Here is a 21181-nt window from a genome sequence, read left to right as displayed (position 1 = left end):
TGATGAAAATGGGCACAAAGTTTCGTGGAAGTATGTGAAGTAGTACTCTAAAAATCTTACTTTTAAAAGATAAGTTAAACACACACAAAAAGGTGTTCTCAGGGTGTTATCAAGGGAGGCTTGGTGCATGGTTTAATTTCCTGAGAGGGGACTCAGGGGTTGGAGAAGCATTCCTCCTTAGAATCATAGAATTGTAGTGTTGGAAGGGACCTTAAGAGTCATCTAGCCCGACCCTCGTGCAATGCTGGAATCTTTTGCTCAACATGCAGCTTGAACCCACGACCCTGAGATTAAAAGTCTCTACCATTCTAAGTATGTGGGACATGATGCTTTTGCTTATGACTGAGAAAAAAGGCAGTCTGTTTATGATCAGGGGCACTCCTGTTTAAATTACAATATTACTTCAAATCAAATTTGTCAGAGATTGCATTGGTAGGCCATCTGCTTTGCATGCCTAAGGCGTTGGGTTCAAGCCATGGTGACGTTCCCTGGTGAGCTGTACAGGTGAGCAGAAATTCAAACAGGATGAGATCCAGATTCCAAGTCCAATATGACAGACACTACATCACACCACACCACACCACACCCTAGTCTCATCTTTCTGGATGTCTGTGTTGGCAGATGCAGTATTCTGAGATAGCTGGGTTGGTCGAGGCAACATAGATCTAACTCTTATATTTTTGCCCAGTCTTTCTTTGAAGGAGCTCAGGGTGGCCTTTGCGGTTTTCTCTTGCCCATTTTTATCCTCACTACAAACCTCTGAGGTAGGTGAAATAATTTTTTAAAAAATAGTCTAGTAGCACCTCAGAGACCAACAAGTTTGTTCTAGGTATGAGCTTTCGTGTGCATGCACACTTTTTCAGATACGAAGAAGTGTGCATGCACACAAAAGCTCATACCTAGAACAAACTTGGTTGGTCTCTAAGGTGCTACTAGACTATTTTGTATTTTTTTTATTATTATTATTTCGACTGCATCAGACGAACACGGCTACCTACCTGAATCTTTGAGGTAGGTGAATCTGAAAGAGAATACCTAACTGGCCCAAGGCCACCAAGTGAATTTAATGGCTGAGCGGGAATTTAAACTAGGTGAAACCCAGATTCAAAGTCCCAGTGCTATGGCCACTCTGTCACACTGGCCTCCACGTATGCCAACTTGCTGTTATACTGAAGGACTGTTAGCTGTGAACATTTTAAAACAGCAAACCCATTCAGTGCAAGAACATGCACAGTCACACACAAACACTGAAACTCCTCAAGTGACATGGGGACCAAGGGTGGGGAACTTCGGGCCCAGGTGCCAAATGCAGCCCTCAGAATCTCACTGCCTGGTCCTTGGGACCCTCCCCACACCACACCCCTTCCCCAGCCACGCCCCCTCTCCCCAGGCCATGTTCCTTACTGCCCCTGCTTTACGTCCTTGGCTGGAGGATTTTAACCTTACAATTCTTTATTAAAGGCCCCTCCCTAGCCTTTTCTTTAGTATTCAGATGCCAAACCCTAGGGCTACACAACCTGTTTTGTGACATCAGAGCAGCTCAGCCAATGGCAGAAAAGAGGGTGTGTATGAGACACAGACACCTCTGTTTGTTCAGCCACACTCTCTCACACACTTCTTTCTAACAGGCCATGGGCATAACAGTCTGCTAAATAATTGACACCCCCCCTTCACTGTTTGTACTTGGCGTGGGAATGCATTATAGAAAGGGCAGGGAACAAAAAGAGTTGACAAAGATGCAACAGGCTCATCCCAGAGGCAACAATCCAGTTATTGGGATTTCCCATCTACACACACGTCTCTTTTTTGTCTTTTTTTTTTAAAGTAAGGTAAATTAGGATGATGAAATCTACCTCTCTCTAACCTGACAGCAATTTTTCAGCATGGGAAAACTGTGCTGTACTGATGCCCAGATGTTGTCGCTGCAGATGAGGTTGATCAGATGTAAACTACTAATGTTATTTTCCCCAGAAGGAATCAGTATCCATCTGCTTTGTGTGTGTGTGATGTTGCTCTGCGTAGCTAGAATTTTAGCATTTGGCACCAACACCAAGTCTCCCCACCACCTCACCTGAATATTTTTAAGGGGTATGTGAGCCAAGTGGCCTAGTTTTTCACAGAATGCCCACCACCTGTTGATTTGAGAGAGGGATGGGGAACCTGCGGCCCCAGGTTGCCTACCTATGTCTCAGGTCACACCCACACCATACATTTAAAGCACATGGCTTTCTCCAAAGAATTCTGAGAACTGAGGTTTAAGGGTGCTGGGAATTTTAGCTCTGAGGCATCGACTGCAGTTCCCAGGATTCCATGGGGGAAGCCACTTATTTTAAATACTTGTGAAAGCTCTGCAAATGTATGGTTTGGAGCTGCCTTGTTTTTGTGAACAGGTGAACTGCATAGTGAAGCAGGAAGGAAGTGCAGCCACTTATTTCACAGCAGGGATGATGATGTTGCCTCCTAGGGTTTTATTTGCCAATCAATAAGCTTTTCTCAGAGAGAAACCCACCAAATAAGCTAAGAAGAGGAACAGATAACTTACATGAGCATGCATGCTTAGAGTTAAACTGACACTTTTTTGGGGGGTGAGGAATGATGACATCAAAATCCTTTTATTATGACCAAAGTGATCCAAAATGGTGGCCAAGCTTTTAAGTCCACCAGAACTTATTACCAGGCCAGATATTAAGTTTGAGGCAGGGGAAGCCAACTTTGTATTCAAGCTATATAACATCCATATTGGTAAAAAAATCATTTCTGTTGAATAGTTTTAGGGTGCTTCCAGATAAGCTGTTCATTGTGCATTTATCCTTATTTGATTGCAGGGAGGTTAGACAATGTTGGCTATTTGTGGGGGGGGGGAGCAGTCTGTGGGGAAGAGAGTTTGTTGTGAGTGGGCTCCCAAATCAACTTTTAATTGTGCAACCAGAATTTGCCAGCATGTGATGGAATCTCACCCCAAAATAATGCCAGTCTGCACGTGACCTTAGAACCATGACAATGAGGGCCTGCATATCAGAATTTAACACTAAACCACTGCTTATGAATCTTGTCGTGATGCTAAGTCTCTGAACAACAGAGCTGGCAACATTTGGGAGCTGAATCCCTTGGCAGCTATTATATAGATCTGATCTGGCAGTGCATGGGACAGGATGGATGGAACGGGATGTGTGTGTGTGTGTGTGTGTGTGTGTGTGTGTGTGTTGCGATGCTTCCGAATAAATTCAGCTTCCATTCACCACATAACCAGAAAAGAAAAGAAAAAGAAAAACAGCCCAGTTCCTGCAGGAGTCTTTAATCTGCCTAATAATTCATATCGCTGCTAAATCCCTGCCCACAGCCCCCAAGTTCATACACCCTCTTCTTCCCAAACCCCTTGCCTGAAGGAACACATGTTTAAATATTAAAATCGGCTCTTGCGTCTTTAAAGTTTCCATCAGGCTTGAATGCATTCAAAGCAAAGAATATTAGCTAGGCAGAAGAAGTAAGAGTAAACTTGGGATGTTGACTCTTCCTACAAAGCTCTCACTCTCTCTCTTTTTATTAATAGAAAGGGCCAGACCTTACATTGGTATAAAGATCTGCGAAAGAGCCATTTCTTTATTTCTTTTTTTGGTCAACACCACCCAGCATTTCAGCTCCAAAGCTGCAACCATGTTTTTGCACTAGTGGCAATGTAACACATTTGGTGAAAGGGTTTGAGGAGAAAGATCTGCAACTTCTGCCACATCTACACTATACATTTAAAGCGCATGGCTTTCCCCAGAGAGTCCTGGGGAATGTGGATCTTCCCTCGCAGACCTACAATTCCCAACACCCTTAACAAACTATTATTTATTTAAAACATTTACATACCACTTAATTATTCACATTTCTAAGCAGCTTACATAAAAGCAATCCATAGAAAATGGGGCGCTCAAACAATACAATTTTAACATAAAACCAAACACTACCTTAAACTGCCTGCTGGAACAAGAAAGTCTTTTGTCATGTGCCTGAAGTTCCACAAGGAGGGGTGGCCTTTCATTTGGGAGAGAGTTACCCAAGCTTGGGCCCACAGACTGAATGTATGGTTCCCAGGATCCTTTTCAATGTGTGGTGTTGATGTTAATGGGACCAAAGTCACTTCCAAGGACTGATGGGAATCTATCCTAGGGATGGGGAACCTGTGCCCTCCAGCTTCTGTTAGAATACGGCTCTCCTCCGCACCGGCCAGTGTGGCCAGTGGTCAGGGATGATGGGACTGGTAGGCAAGCAACATCTGAAGGGCCATAGGTTCCCCCATCCCTGAACTGTGAGCTTATTCCAATAACTCAAAGCTAATTGGAAACAGTAGGGAACCAGGTTATATTGTTTCTAGCAGATGTTAGCTAATGCATACTGAGTGGGAATCTGGGCTTTTGACTCCCTTAGATCGAGGTACAACCGAGGCTGGTTTAAAGGCTGTGGATCTGGTCCTCTTAACACCAGTGGATCAGCTGTTTCCCAACGTATATCAACTGGGTATCAATTCCTACAGTTCCCAGGATTCTTTGGGGGGAAAGCCATGTCCTTCAAATGTATGGTGGCTGTGACCACTGTCTCCAGTGTCTCAAGGGAGACCTGCACCTAGTTGTGATCTGGCTTGACTCCAGTGGATTAAGGCTGATCCTCAACATGCCACGGCTCTGATCCCATTTGTTTCCAAAGAACTACTGCTATTACAACAAATGACAATTAGTTACATTAATTCCAATGGAATGAGGCTGATCATCAACAAGTTGGGATTTGGCATTGACTCAAGTGGGTAGCGGCTTGGAAATATAGGAAGCTGGCTTGTAATGAATCAGACCATGGGTCCATCTAGCTCAGTACTATCTTCACCATGTGTGGCCCTCCAGATGTTGCTGAACTACAACTCCCATCCTGCCTGCCCATTGGCCATGCTGGCTGTGGCTGATGCGAGTTGCAATTCAGCAACATCTGGAGGACCAAAGGTTCCCCACACCTGGTCTGCACTAGCTGGCAGTGGCTCTCTAGGGTTTCAGAAAGAACATTGCCAGTCTGTGATCTTCTGCATGCAAAGCAGAGCTCTACCACCGAACTACAGCCCCCCTCTCCTTTATACATATAGGGACCTGGCTTAGACCATTGGTCCATCTAGTTCAGTATTGTCTACAGTGTTTCCCAGACTTGGGTCTCCAGCTGTTTTTTGACTACATCTCCCATCATCCCTAGCTAGTACAACCCGTGGTCTGGGATGATGGGAATTATAGTCAGCTGGAGAAACACTGGTAAGCTGACAATTGACTGGCAGCAGCTTTCCAGGGTTACAGGCAGGGGTCTTTCTCCACCCTTCCAGGAGATGCTGGGGCTTAAACCTGGGACCTTCTAAATGCAAAACACATGCTCTACCAGTGAGCTTTAGCTGTTCTCACAGCTTATCCATAGTAAGTGTGGAATCTAACTCTCAACTGCAGTGGATTAAATCAAGTAGGGTTGGGAGCTGGTTTCATCTGCTCAAGATGACGCAAGACTAACCTACTGCATGTGAGGAATTTGGGCACATTTGTTTTTGGGAGACAGACTATGTAGTACCGGTAATTGTTGTAATTTTATCGTTACTAGCTGCATTGAGGTCTACTGAGGAAAGCTAGGGTACAAAGGTTTTAAAATAATAGCTAATTACCTTAAGAGAATATTTTTTTCTCAGACTAAGCTTGGGGATTTGAACCAGTTTAAAAGGGATCAGTCCACTGGTGGTCATGTATTTTTACAGCTTTCTTACTAATGGGAAGAACAAGCAGGAGGTTAATCAGCAGCAGGAGCTTTCATGCATATGCTAATCACAAAACTGAAAAACAAATTAGATAATGCCATTGTTTCCCAATAACAGGTAACTTTAATAACAATGGTAATGAATTATTAATTTTATTACTTTTTTCCCATTCAACCCATCTTCCCAGGGATGCATAAATAGCCCTCCCCGCCTTTCTTTTATTCTTATAAGCCTACGAATTGGTAGGTCTTAAAAGTGTGTGAATGGCACAGTGTCATCTAATCAGTCTCATGGATGATTAAAGATTTGAACTTGAGTTCCCTTGGTCTGCTCAGCTACTGATGACAGCTTGTGTTCCTGTCTGGAGATTTGAGCAGTATTTACATTTGTATCTCACCTTTCTTCAAAGGAGTTCGAGGAAGTATATCTCCTCCCCCTTGCTCCCCACACAACAGCCCTGACAATTAGATTAGGCTGAGATATATTGACTGGCCTAAGGTCACAGAGTGGGCCACATTGCTGAGTAGGGATTCGAACCTTCGTCTCCCAGATCCTTGTCCAAGACTAACCACTAAACTACACTGGCAGCCACAGAAGCTCTGCCATACCACTAGGTTTCCCCCAGAGTTTTATACAGTGCCAGAGGACAAGCTGCCTTTATGCTTCCATTGCTAACAAACAGCACCATAAAATTATAAAAGCAAGACAAGCTGCTGTCTATACAGTAGCATTCTTGGATTAGTTTTCTATATCTGACCAAAACCCACTGACAGTATTTGACTGGTCAAATGAAGAGGCCTGCCACACCTAATCAAACTCATCATGTCTGTTGTACAAGGCTAGGGAGCATGTGGTTCTCCAGATGTTGGTGAGCTCCAGCCAGCATAGTCAAGGCTCAAGGATGTAGGAAACCTATCCAATGACATCCCTGGTTTAGGGGGTGTCTCTAATTCCATCATGCAGTTGAGGATTCCAGCCACATTTTACACCCAAGCTAAGTTGCAGCAATATTTTTACTAGAGTTGGGGTGTCTCTGGTTATTATATTTGCATCCCATTTGCACATGTGCCAAGGTGCTCAGAACAATTTTTTTCCAAAGACTCACAACAACCCTAGTAGATAGGTAGCCGTGTTGGTCTGCCATAGTCAAAATAAAAAAAAAAAGCTCTTGGTAAGAGCTTTCGTGTGCATGCACACTTCTTCAGAAGTGATATCTGAAGAAGTGTGCATGCACACGAAAGCTCATACCAAGAACTAACTTAGTTGGTCTTTAAGGTGCTACTGGAAGGAATTTTTTTTATTTTCACAACAACCCTGTATGGTAGGTTAGACTGAGCACTAGCAACTTGCTAAGGCCACCAAAATATATTCACAGTTGAACAGGTTTCTCAAATTCAGTCCCAGTATTCAACATTTTACACACACACACACACACACACACACACACACACACACACACACACACCCCTCTTAATAGGAAGAGGAGAGGGGTGTGTGAGTCACTCCCCCCACTGTCTTCATACACCTCACTTGCTTCTGGGGGCCTTTCCAAACTGTCCCTATATGTGGGCACGAGTCATGCACAAAATCAGGTTGCACAATTAAAGCTGATCTTCCATTCTTGAGCAACACCCCCCTCCCCAAAAAAACTTATTTGGCAAGAAAATGCACCGGAAAAGGTGAAATTAACACAAGCTCAAGACATCTAACCTCCATGCAGGAATGCTCAATAAACAACCCCTTCTGCAAACTTCATCAAACAAATCAGGATGAATGCTCAATAAACAGGTATTTGGGGAGCAAACCACGATGGAAACATCTCTCCCCTCCCAAAACCCCCTGATGGTCTCTTCTATGAGATGGGGGGGGGACCCATGGCCCTCCAAATAGGCTTAAACTCTAGTCAGCGTGGCCAATGGCCAATTCCCATCATCCCTGACCATTGGCCAGGCTGGCTGGGGCTGATGGGAGTTGTAGTACAGCAACCCCTGGAGGGCCACAGGTTCTCTCAGCCCTCCTACAAGAAGAGCCCTGCTGCATCCTCCACAGGGTCCATCTCATCCAGCATCTGTTGTTTGTGCTGGTAACCAGCATGGTGTTTCTGCGTAAAACCTGCATGCAACGGTCCTCGTCTGCTCTCCTGCATTTAGAAAATGCACACCCGCCCTTTCATTGCACTCACAGCACTCTGAACGGCTTAGAATGGTTTGAGAAATTAAAAAAACAATCATAAACACCGTCAGAACCTTAAAAACCAGGGATGGGCTAGCTCTGGGGGGCCAGTCTGTGTGTGTTGACAGGTCTCTCTTCCGTGCGAACCGCTCCGCTGCTGCCTCAGACCTACGGCTTGCCCAGTGTCCAGTTTCCAACGGTGGGCAGCTAGAAGATGCCTTTGTAAAGCGGGGTAGAGGCGGCGGCGGAGAGATTTGGTCCAAGGGCCGATCTCCATCGCCAAGGCTGGTCTCCAGCAAGCGGGAGACTTCACCCCTACGTACTACACGCAGACACCCAGACAGCCACGGATCCCTGCTGCCAGGCGCCCCGGGCAATTCAGTCCCTGCCTCGCAAACTTTTTCTCCCCCTGCCTCGCCTCGAAGCTACTCACCGCGCCTTGGCATCCCCGGCGACGCTCCTCCTGCCGGCTCCCCTTTTGGCAACGCGTGTTGAGTTTGTATGGCGCGTGTGGATAGCTAGGTCCTGCTTTTCCCCCTTCCCGGTCTGGGGACTGGGGGTGGGGTGAGAGCTTTCTCCAAATCCGGGCGCGCTCGCCTCCCCTTCTGCAACCGAGGCGGCAGCGGAGCGATCTCCAGCGGGCACCTAAAAACCCTCTTCCCGGCATTGCGGTGCCATATTCCGCTGCTGCCGCTGCGCCCGAATCGCGACCCTCCTCTCCTTTATTTGTGTTCGCCCCCCCTTTTTTTTTTGCTTTCACTGCCTCCGCTGCTCCGGATTCATCCCTCTCTGGGGGCCCATTTGAAGCAGCCGTGCAAACGGGAGAGCGGGGAGTGATGGCTGCGTGCAGCTGCGTGTGTGTGTTGTGCAAAAGGCCCGTTGCAGGGAGAGGAGGAGGGGGGAAAGAGAGGTTGGAAGGGGGAGGAGGATTTAGGACTAGGAGGCGGTGCTACGAAGCAATTCCTGGCGGGTGGTGGGGAAGGAGAGATTCAGTTGCAAAGACCCCCACCCCACCCCGCGTCTCAACGTTTTACAGTCTGATCAGGACCCTCCCCCAAATCACATCTGTCTCCCATCCTTTTCACTAGTTCAGATGCAAATAAACTAGCAGACTACATCACTGGGTGGAGGATAGTGTACACGGGTGGAGCTTCACTGGGGGCAAAGGTTAGACTGCCCCTCCCCCACCATCCCTCTTTTCCATTCACAAAAAGCAGCCCCGAGATTTGTGACTGAATTCTACAGGGCATATTCGCTGAGTTAGGGTGTATAACTGGCAGACCCTAAGAGGCAGACCTTCCTCCTGTGCAAGTTTACTCCAAAGTAACCCCATCTGAATGCAGTTGAGACTTACACATCCCAAGTGATACGTTGTGCAGATTGCAGGACTACAAATCCACATCCCCATGCCCCTTCCTCAGAAGCTTGGTCCGAAAGGTCACGCTCCTACCCAGAGCCATAGCTGGGGGTGGGGGGCTAGCCAGGGATTTTGCCAGGTGAAGCCTCTAGAGGGGCACCATTGAGGAGGGGAGGCGCCAAACTGGGTTTTTGACCCAGATGAAATAAAGCCTAGTTTCGCCCCTGTCCTACCCAAAAGTACACTTGTAATTTTTCTGTGAAGCAAGCTTTGTTGAAATCAGAGTAACTATTCCATGTGTAGGATCAGGCCACGTGTGTGAAGGACAGGGTTGGCACCTCTACTTCCAAGTAAGCATGCAGCCAGAATCACAGCCTGTTGTGTGTTTACTTCAAAATAAAGACCTACTGAGCTCAGTGGGGCTTAGTCCTGTGTAGGATTGCAGCCTAATCCTGTGCATTTTTACTCAGAAGTGAGCCACACTCCCTTAGGACTCAGCTATACAGCTGCAAATAAAACGTTTTAAGTGAGTCTTAAGTGCAATATGCAATGTGACATTAGATGGCGATTGTGAGCCTTATGGAAAATTCAATGTATTTTTTAAAAACACTTTAAAAAAGCATTTTCAGAACGGCTTTTATATGTGAGTAGATTCCACCTTAAATGAAACATAATTCTCAAGTAAATGTGTATAAGATTGCAGCCTTAGACACCCTGAGCTCAGGGGTAAAATTCTAACACAAGAAGAAGATAGCCACCACCCCTACCCTACATCATATAGGAAGCATCCAGCACATTGCATCATGTCATGGCTCTCCACAGACCCTGCAGTGCCCAGGCCAGCAGACAGAGGAATGAATATGGAAAAAAACTCAGTGGAAATGAACAAAACTCAACTACCACCAGAGCATTCTGAGGACTGCTAAAGTATATTTAATAAGGCATGTTATATACAGCGAACTCTTCTGATTAAGAAATAATTTATTTTTCTAAAGATTTTTTGTTTTCTGCTAACCTAACACAAGTAAAAAGGTCAAGTTCTAAAGCCCTGAGTTTATTTGTTTATTAAAATTGCTTATTTTTTTTAGTTTTCCAAAGGAGCCCAGGGCAGCAAACGCTTCTGTGATTTTTAAAAAGACCAACAATTTAAAAAAGCATTTTTAAAAAAACTCTTTAAAACAATAAAGCCAATTTAGGAACATACATAACCAAATCATGTGCCTGGATAGACCAGCCAAAACAAACAAGCAGGTATCTAAAAGACTACTGCACCTTCCCTCTAGGAAAACAGGAGGCTGAATCTGAGATGTCAACCTCAGATTCCATTCATTGAGGGGGTGTTGAAATATCTCTGGGCTTCCATCACAACAGATGGGTGCAGCCTACCTGATTTTAACAGGAGGGGTATAAATGGTGCAACTGGCTGGGAGTCAGAAGAGAGTCTTGTTTTTCTCCCCACCCTTTCCTGGGCAGAATAAGTTGTATGGTTCCGTTTTGTCTCAGGGCCCAGACCAAAATACGCAAGTATGGGCACTTCCCTCTGTTGCTCCCCACCCCCAGCAGTGCGATTCAATCACATACCCAGCAAATTCATGTTGTGCAACTAAAGATGTGGTGCTCTTGCATAACAAACCTGCTTCCCCCTAAAATGAGACCTTTCCCCCCAATATGGAAAGTGACAGCGAAATGCTCTGGAAAAAAGGTGGAATAATGTTTGCTTGATGTAACCTTGTCTAAGCTCCCCATAAACAAATCAGAATGAATTCTCAATAAAATACCTGATGTTATCTCACCTCCTTGTAAGCCCCACAAACAAATCAGGATGGGTGCTCAATAAACAGGTCATCTGGAAGCAACCCATGTACGATCCTTTGCAAAAATAAATATAATTTCCATAGCTGTAAGGTAATAGAAACAGAGTATATATATCATGGTTGAATCATCTCTCTCCCTCCCCCCTTTTTTACTCCCTTATTTATTGTTTTCAGAAGGGTATGGGTTGGGGAGTTGTTAGGCAAAAACATCACAGAGTAGGGCTTGTGGATTTAATTAAAGGCCCCCACCTACCCTTTTCTTCAAAATTCCATCATGTGCTTGACCCTGGACCAAAATGACATACCTGCCAACAAGTTTCCTTTCCTTTCCTTCTTTGTCTGCCTTTCTTATGCTTGGGGAGAGCTAAGGTCTCAGGTTCAATTCCTGGGATCTCCCGGTACGGCTGGGAGTGTCCCCTGGCTGAAACCTTGGTGAGCTGCTGCCAGTCAGTGTGTACAAAAATGAGTTAGCTGGACCAATGGTTTCTAACTTGTCATTAGGCAGCTTCCTCTGTAAGGGTCGGGTTCAATCACTGGCACCTCCCCAAAATCCTAGAAAGCTGCTGCCAGTCAGTATAGACAATAATAGATGAAACAATGGTCTGACTTGGTATAAAACACCTTCCTATGTTCATTTAAGTGCTAGCTTTCTATAGGCAAAGAACTTCTGGTGTGGGGTAGATCAGCCAAATCTGCAAACCTATGTGATGATGCCATGCAATTTACTTAAAAATAAAATAAAAAATATTTCAGTTGGCACTGATGGCTGATTTAGGTTTCCTTCCTCGAATATCCAGCTTTCGTTTAAAACGTGGGGGAAGTCTGTAACCCCTTTTCCTTGCAGAGATGCAAGGAAATGTATGCAGGCAGCATTCCACCCAATTGTTCAGCAAGGAGCATGCTGCCTCTTGCCTTTCCAGCACTCCTGGAGGGATGACACTTAAAAAAACAAACCCATTTAAGTTGCCTTTATTGAAACTGTTCAATGAATGTAACAGGGCGGCTGGGTCTGTCCAGGTCTGAGCACTCTTGGGCTGAATCAGCCATCTGTCAGACCCGTGGGCTGTGCCACAGAGCACAGGAATGAGCTCCAGACAAATGAGCCCCGAGCCCAGCCGGGTGGGTGGCACCTCACAGCCCCTGGCAGAGTCTGAAAGGAGCTAGTCATTTTCTTAATTCCCTGGCAACGAGGGCGGGGGGGGGGAGAAGTATTACAATATACTTTTTCTTTAATTAAAACATGTTCGTTTGGTACACCAAAGTGCCTTAAGTGAGATGAATAAACACGTCAGAGAAAGCACACTGCTTTGGTCCTTGGGGATGGCACCAATGGCACCTTCAGCTCCCTGATTTTGCCGTACGCTCCCCTTGCGGCTGGGCAAGTCCCTTGATTATCCCTACATCTGCCTTCTGTGGTGTCTTCTTGGCAGACAGGACCTGAGTCTCACACGTTAGCTACATATGCCTCTGCCAACAGGGCCCTCCCTGACTTCACCAAAATGAAAGGGAGGGGTTTTGTCTGAGTCCTCCTGCTGTGTATGCGTGTGTTTCAAAGCTCAAATTAAATCCATTATTTATAGACAAATATAAGAGCTAGAGATTGAATCGCTGTACATGTTGGCTTTCCCTGCTCAGTGCCTAGAGAAGTTGGGAAATGCGAGCTAATAGTAATTGGGTGTACAATGTGTGTGGCCTCATCCTAGGCATATTCGGAGGCAAAGCCCCACTAGAGCTGGTGTTTTGCTCTCAGCTAAAGGTGTGCATGGTTACAGCAGCTCAAGCTGATTCATCACTTAGATGAACTGATTAAAAACATTTTGGTAAATTAGAAAAAAGATGCCTCTGATTAATCAAGACAGATTTCTTTTTAAAATGGTTAATTATTTTCAATACACACTTATAAGGAAAAGCATGTGGTTAGTGACATCTTAGAAGAGGCATTTCTCCTTTTCTAGCACGGGAGAGAACACCTTTTCTAAGATGGTGCCTATCACATTGTACTCATTAGCTAAAAGCAGAGTTCCTTCTCCCCTTTCTATTGTTTTATCAGTTTACAAATTTATGTAGATTTATTTGACCAAGGTTGCTTGCTTCCAGATGACCAGTTTATTGAGCATTCATTCTGATCTGTTTGCATAGAGCTCAGACAACATTGTGGCAAACAACGGTTATCCCACACTTACCAGTATGTTTTCCCATCACTTTACCTGTAGCAAAAAGTCTAATGTTGGGTAGGAAGTGAGTTTGTTGCAAAAGAGCACCTTGTGTTTGGCTTCCGTCTGTCTCTAGAAACAAAGAAGTGTTCCCCTGAAGGTGAAGCCAAACTGCTGGAGAATGACAGCTCCCCTCCCCTAACATCCCATACACCAAACCAATGTTGATTGTGCAACCTAAATTGTCCAGTATGTGTTGAATCCCACCCAAAAATAGTTACAGTCTGGGGACACCCCAAAATTCACATGACTGAGAGAGAGCACTTGCTTTAGTTAACATAGTACAGTATTCACAGATAGCATCTAAAATGTTTCTTATTACAACAATTCTGTATTGTTATCTCCAAATTAAAGATTTGGGTGGGGAGTGGGGAGGCTGAGAAATGATAGTTTCTCCTAAAGCACCTGTGGAACAGGAACCAAAACCCCGTGACCTAATGTGGGTTGCAGCAGTAGCAATGTTCTGCCTCCCCCAAGCATGCTGCCTCCAACAGTGTAGGTCGAGCATAATCATTATGGTTAGCCACTATTGATATCTTTCTCCTCCATGAATTTGTCTAATCCTCTTTAGACCATCCAAGTTGAGGCCATCACTGCCTCTTGTGGGAGCAAATTCCATAGTTTAACTATATACCATATGAACACTCTCTCTCTCTCTCTCTCTCTCTCTCTCTCTCTCTCTCTCTCTCTCTGTGTGTGTGTGTGTGCGTCTTTAAAGAGGCATACCGGCAACCCAAGTTCTGTCTTCTGCACAGGAGCAGGGTATCGGGTGGGGATATGAAGCAATGCTTAAATCAATGTTGGGCTCTTTATGAAATCCACAAGCCCCAACCCTGATTCTCCCCAACTGTAGCCAAATGCATGGACCTTTGAGCTAAAATCTGCAGCTAAGGGGGCCAGGTCCCCTTTGCAATTCAGGCACTAAATTGGAGTCTAGAGGCTGGGCAGCTGAAGCCCAATTTGCTACAGACCTTTCTTTGGAGTGGAGATTCTCCCTCCTCCCTCTGTGACACTTCGCACCGCCCTCCCCCCAAAAACACACACACTGAAGTAGTTAAGAAGCATAATTCTCCCCCTGGCAGAGGTGCCAAGCCTCCATTAAGTTAATATCTATGGAATTGTTTGAAGTAAATAATAAGTTTTTCTTCCTTTCTCTTTTTGGGTTGCCCCTTTCATCTTTCCAGAGCAGGCCGGATGGCAGACCATAATTACCCTCGCTGCGGCTTGCTCGGGGCTTTTATGCTGCAGTTGTTATTAAAAGGGCCAATGGCTCTGGGGAGCAAAGGAGGCTTGTGCGGAGTCTTTCTTTAATCCAGAAACTCAGGTGCCCCTTCATCCCCCTCCAGGGTAGCCATACTCAGCCCTTGTCAATCTGACAGACGGGAGCAGACCTTGCTGGCTGAGGAGCTGAGGCTGACGTATGGCAGTTTCTGTCTTGAGCTGCTTTGTGCAGGATGCACATCTGGAAGAGAAGCTGACCCAGGCTTTGCCTTCAGCTGCTTTGTTCTGCTCTTTTGCTTCCCCTTAGAAAACAAAAAAGGGAAGAGAAGAGCAAGGTTCTAGGCCTCATGAGTCCACACACTGCTGGAAAATGTGCAAATAGGTTTGTTCTTTTAAACATAAGACAGTCTGTCTTACTCCATCAACCACAGGCTTGCAAGCAAAACAGACTTGTTCAGTGGACAGAATGGAAAACTTGACTTACAGCACAGATCACCTATGTGGTACACCCCTGGGGATTCCCAGTACCCACAAAACCTCTGAGCTCTTGCAAGTCACCACCTACTTGGTGATGAGGTAGTGAGAGTGGCAGCTTTTTTCTCCCCTGAGAAGTACACAGAGCTGAAAGAGGAAGTTGGAAGACTGATCCTCCCCACCCCACTTCCTCTTTTAGCTCTGTGTGCTTTTCAAGGTTTATATTAAATCTGCTGGCTCTGACTTTTATCCAGACACCTTGGAAAAGCAACGTTTTGACATGTACCTCTGAGGGAGTAGGGAAGCTGATCCCCAGGGGGGAAGTGGCTAAAAAAGGTGGCTCTTCCCAGCACTTCCTCAAGAATAATGTTCATGGGCCTAAAAAGGATGACAGGCTCTAACTTACAGGAATCTGAAACATGTTTCAATGTTCACGATGTGTACGTTTTTCCTACTGCTGCCTCTGGGTTAAATAATTTTGGTAGGTTTTTGTATTGTTTCAAAAACCCCGCAGGCCCTGTTTGAGCAGAAGCATAAAAAGAATTACAGTGGTACCTCGGGATGCGAACAGGATCCGTTCCGGATCCCTGTTTGCATTCCAAACGGAACGTAAGATGCGACGGTGCATCTGTGCGTGCGTGGGTCGTGTTTCGCCGCTTCCGCGCATGCACGTGACGTCATTTTGAGTGTCTGCGCATGTGGCGAAACCCGGAAGTAGCGCGCTCCGTTACTTCCGGGCTGCCCCGGAGCACAACCCGAACACGCTCAACCTGAAGCACATTCTACTTGAGGTATGACTGTATCTCCACATTTGTGTGGGAAGTGATGTCTCTATCATACCACCTTCGACCCTTCTAAAAACTCTTGTTGGGACTTCCGGGTTGGCGCCATCGCCGAATGGCGGACTCCCTCCGAGCTCCGGAGGGAGTCTGCTCGGCAGGGGCTGGGTCCTACCGCGCCGGCGACGCGGGGACCCTTAAAAACCACGGGCACGGAGCCCGTGGACATGGGGACTCGGCTGGCACCGCTAGCGCCCTCCCGACTCGTGAAGGAGCCTTTTTAAAGGCTTCGGATTGGGTGCCGGGGAGTGGCGTGGTGCTTTGAGTCTATCGCTTCCCCTGCCGAGTGCAGCCGCATGCCATTCGACGGAGAGCGCTGGCTTCTTCCATTGGAAATTCGGACTATCAACAACAACCCGTGAGTAATTGGGAAACCGGGTACAAAAGGAGAAAAAAAGAATTTTTTTTCGGATTCGGCACGAGCGGGGGTGATCTAAAAAGGAAGTCAGTCCCCCCCTGATTGTAAACATTCTAAAACAAGGACTGGGTAACCAAGATCGAAAGAGAAGTTTATTGCTGATAAAAATCATTAATTCCACGATGGGAAATTACAAGAATTGTGCTGGAGGAGAAGAGTGGAGGGTGAGAGGGAAAATGCAACCCCCCCTGGGAACCGGGGCGATTCGTAGAGCCTGGCGAAGAGAGACGGAGACTTTGACAGCTGTCAAAGTAGCTGTCAAAGTTGGAGAATATAAAGAGGACTTTGTTACAAGGATTTTGCTGGCTAATTCTGTTACAATTTGACATAATATGGATATAAACTGTCGGAAAATAAGGAACAACAAGTTGACTTTTGGATTAGAGGATACAAAGTTACTGCAATCCCCCTAGAGGGGTTTCGGGACATTACAAGTGGTCGTACGTGGAAAATTACTCTGGGACTGGCACAGGACTTATCTTCTGGGAAAGCTGCAAAACTGAAATAGTATTTTGTCTACAGAGGTGTTTACATTAAAAGGAGACAATAGAATTTTCTATTGAAGAAAGGAAGGGACTGGACGTAAGTTTTTGTTCCTGAACAACAAACCTCTGTAGAGATACCAGATCTCGGAATAAGAACGTTTTAGCAGCTGAACAAGACAAGAAACCTGAGAAAGTAAGGAATAAAAAGAACAAAGGACTAACTACGACACGGAAAGAACAATGGGAGGAGCAACAAAGACCAAGGAAATTAAAGGCCTCTATTAGACTGGATTTTTGGAAGTTAAACATCATTAAAATAAACAAATTAAAAGAAAACCGGCAAGGTGGAAGGGGGAAAAATTTGGCCATGGACTTGAGACCTCCAGGCTGACAACATATAGACTGGTGGACATGGGGAATTCAAACCGGGGAAGGGAGGGGGGAGTTTTGGAATCCAAAGGCTATATAACCAACTTTTTGAATTTTCTTATATTTTTTATCTTCTATTTCTTTATATAACTTTTCTATATTATGGTATTTTGATTTGACATTTGTAAAAAAAAGGGAATTCGTGGAAGGAAAATGGGGCAGATCTTGGGGAAAAATCTTTTTTCTTTTTCTGTTAAAGATGAGGGGTGATGGTAAGATTGTATAATTTAAATTGGTTAATGGGTTAAACATATTAAGTTTTAAACTGGGAGTGAGAGCTTGTGGAACCAAATTAATGAAAGGGGAATATAATCGGGAGGGGGAGGAGGGAGTCCTAGAAAGAAGGTAACGAAAGTAAGGTTTTAAATATATTTCTTTCTTTTCTATCTTTTCTTTTCTGTTATATTGGAAACTCTAATAAATATGATTTTAAAAAAATAAAAACTCTTGTTGGTCTCCATCTCTATCCTAAGAGTGCAATTCTGTCCATACTCCCCACCAAGTAAGTATGGATGGGATTGTGGTTTTAGGATGGTGGTGGAGATCAACAAGCCCCATTGAACACAGGAAGGCTCACTTTTACTCAGTGCACAGGATTGGGCTCAACATCATAATATGCTTTAGTACGGAAGGCTCATATCTTCCTGCTCTAGTGCATTTATTTAAAAAAAAACCCACAACAACCCACACTTGAGAGTTTGGATAACAAGTCATGTAATGTGGAAAACTGCCATGTTTCATTTGATTGATAGTTTCTATAAAGGTAGCTGTTTAGTTCTGCTCCCTAAATTCAGGTTTACATAGAATTTCAAGTGTTTGGCAGGAACCAGAAGTTGATGGAGGGGAACCAGAGGAAGGCCTGGAAATTGAGCTTAATTCCCTCTCTCCAGTCTCCCTCTGTGTACTCATTGCTTCACTGAAAGCCTTAAAAAACAAATAAATTCTGTTTTAATTTTGCAATATAATTGCAAACAAAACAAACAAACAAACAAACAAACAAACAAACAAACAAACCACTAAAAAGAAAATAAAAGCATAAAGATTATGAGTTCATTACATACCTGGTGTGAAATCTTACTCCAATAATATAAAAAACAAATAAATCAGTTTTGTAGACTGACCGTCTCATCTTTCAAATAACCAGGGCATCTTACATTCTCTTTCTTTTCTATTATTTTAAGGAAAGTTATATCCCTTCTGAGAGATGGGAAGCAGCAATTTTCAGAAGAGACCTGAAGTTTTGTATCCTGGCCCTCAAAACCTTGTCCCACTGCTTTCCCCCAAGGAAAGCCGCTCTTTAGCGCTGAATTGGAGCAAACAGCAATATCTGTTGATTGATGTTTGCTCTGATTTAGCAATATTAGCTGGGAAAGGAGCAGGGCAAGGGGAAAACCACTCAGACCTGTGCTTCCTAGGCATGGGACAAGCAGAAGTGTAGATGAGCATCCTATCTGGATTCTGAGGCAGATTCTGCCTCCTATCTTCCTTAGTTCTTCTCTGTGCTCATAACAGCTACTAAACGGCTTCGACCCAGTATACCTGAAGGAGCGTCTCCACCCCCATCGTCCAGCCCAGACACCAAGGTCCAGCTTCGAGGGCCTTCTGGCGGTTCCCTCACTGTGAGAAGTGAGGCTATAGGGAACCAGGCAGAGGGCCTTCTTGGTTGTGCAGCCCACCCTGTGCAATGCCCTCCCATCAGATGTCAAGGAAATAAACAACTATCTGACTTTTAGAAGACATCTGAAGGCAGACCTGTTCAGGGAAGTTTTTAATGTCTGATGTTTTACCTTTTTTTTTGTTTTGTAAGTTGCCCAGATGGGTGGGGTATAATAATAATAATAATAATAAATTAAACTGCCACTTGCATTTTAAAAGGGATACCAAATCCTGTGGCATAGATTCTGAAGTCACTTTGCATGCCTGCTGATGAGTAAACTACACATTACAAAACTCATGCAGCTGCGCTATAAAAGTTTATACATTCTGCAGGTAGTCATACGTTGGAAGCCGAATGCCTTGGCACTTCTACGCTTTGGCTCCTGAACGCCGCAAACCCAGAAGTGAGTCTTCCGGTTTGCGAGCATTCTTTGGAACCTGAATATCCGGTGCGGCTTCTGATTGGCTGCAGGAGCTTCCTTCAGCCAATCGGAAGCCTCACCTTGGTTTCCCAACATTTTGGAAGTCGAACAGACTTCCAGAACAGATTCCATTCAACTTCCGAGGTACGATTGTACCTAGAAACATGGGAATGGAGTCAGACCATTGGTCCATCTAACTCAGTATTGTCCACACTGACTGGCAGCAGCTCTCCAGTGTTTCAGACATGGGATGTTCCCACCCCTACATGGAGATGCTGGGGATTGAACCTGGGACCTTCTGCATACCAAAGCAGACCCCCCTGCCACTGAGCTATGGCTCTTGCTGTTCCTGACTTTCCTTGCAACAAAATCTGAGATAATTCCACATATAGGAGGGGAAAACCCCACACTGGTGTTAGAGAGGTAAAACTCCACCATAATCCCCAGTCTCATTGCAGTGGCTCCCAACACAGGAAACAGAAAGTTTCTATCTCCTAATAAAGGCAAGCACAAAATTGCAGCTTTCGATTCCTTTATTTCCCTATCCTCCTCTTCCCAGCAAAAATATTTTCATATCAGATGTTACTATCAATATAATTAACCTCCCAAGACACAAGTTTGAAATCCTTTCTTGTTCACCAGCGTTTTCTATTAACTCTGCTAGTTTTTCAATGTGGCGGGGGAAGAGGTACCCCATCTTCGTTTTTAAAGCATTTAAAGCATTTTTAAAGAGATATATAACATTTACATACCTGCCTACAATTACAGGAGAGATAAGGCAAGATGCATAATGCATGCAGCATGAAATTGGCAAAATAATTAACTTTAGGCTCCTTTTATTTTGGGGGGGGGCGGGGTAGGAAAAGAGAATCGCAAGGGCTGCCATTTCTATAAAAAGACACCTCCAGATAAATATCAGACAGATGCTTAGTTGGTCCTGGTTCTAGCTGGCTCGAGGCTCACATCATGATACTATCTTTCCCTGGCAAATTCTTGCAAGCCAAGCAGGATAGAATGCTGTCTTGATCCTTTAAGGAGCACCTTGGTCCCTGCAGCTCAGAATTGGGACAGACAGCTCTGCTCTGTCAGCAAGATGGAGAACCTGTAAGTAGAGAACTGGTGGAACCCAATTCAGATCTCAGCCTTGTTATGCATCCAGCAAAGTATAAGTCTCAGGCCTCAGCTTCTGCAAAATGGGTATAATGATACTAGCCTTCTCACCTTACTGGGTTGTTATAAAGAATAAGATTACTGACACGTTGAATGCCCTGAAGTACTGGTCCTCAACTGGAGGATGCACAAGTAAGGTTAAAAATAGACACTTGCTTATTATGTAGCAGGCAGTGAAGGCTGGTATATTAAGGCAAATGGGAGACTCCCCCACCAAACTCAGTCATCATGCCTTCTTACTTACATCCAGTTCAGTGGGAGGCACTGCCTATCAGCTTCTTAGTCTCCGAATGTCTTTGTAGAATTCAGCCAGGAGGAGGATGGGGACAAACCTAGAATCAGTTGACTCTGCCTATATTTTGCTCTAACGCCACCTACTGTCAGGCTCCTTCCATCTTACCAGTTCCCATGGACACCAGCAACTACTGGTAGCAGGGAGCTACATGCTTGTTTTTCCTAAAACAATTACAGCTACAAGGAACCTGACCAGCACCCCAACATCTGATAGTAATCTTTTATTTTTCTCCCACTTTCCTCATTTTATCTTCTGAGCAAGGTAGATTTGGTTGTCACAAGTTTGCCACGTACGAGTTCATGAACTATGGAAAGTCAGTTTTGTCCATAATGCAGATAGTTTATACTAACGATGGAAATCATGTGGTGGGATAGAAAAGGGTCAAATGATCCAACCCACCTTCTGCTACTTTCTCACTTCACTCATCCACTTCAAAGTTGTTTTATAAAGGAAAAGAT

At 44.9% G+C, this 21181-nt stretch overlaps 2 protein-coding genes across 7 annotated transcripts in view; one reads left to right on the top strand and one right to left on the bottom strand.

Moving 5' to 3' along the window:
- MACROD1 (mono-ADP ribosylhydrolase 1) overlaps window positions 1-21181 on the top strand; it is a 315061-nt gene that overhangs the window by 63953 nt on the left and 229927 nt on the right. The gene's annotated exons all lie outside the window — the stretch shown is intronic.
- Window positions 1-21181, bottom strand: part of FLRT1 (fibronectin leucine rich transmembrane protein 1) — a 161745-nt gene that overhangs the window by 19098 nt on the left and 121466 nt on the right. For 2 of the 4 annotated variants that reach the window (XR_014002852.1, XM_081174077.1), the window contains exon 1: window positions 8364-8821. The exons of the other annotated variants lie outside the window; for them this stretch is intronic. The gene's annotated coding sequence lies outside the window, so the exon portion shown is untranslated. Of the gene's footprint in view, window positions 1-8363; window positions 8822-21181 lie in introns of those variants that run through there. 4 annotated transcript variants of the gene reach the window in all.

This window comes from Podarcis bocagei (assembly GCF_964188305.1).
Source record: "Podarcis bocagei genome assembly, chromosome: 16".
NCBI classification, from domain to species: domain Eukaryota; kingdom Metazoa; phylum Chordata; class Lepidosauria; order Squamata; family Lacertidae; genus Podarcis; species Podarcis bocagei.
This window is presented reverse-complemented; position numbering and strand designations above follow the sequence as displayed.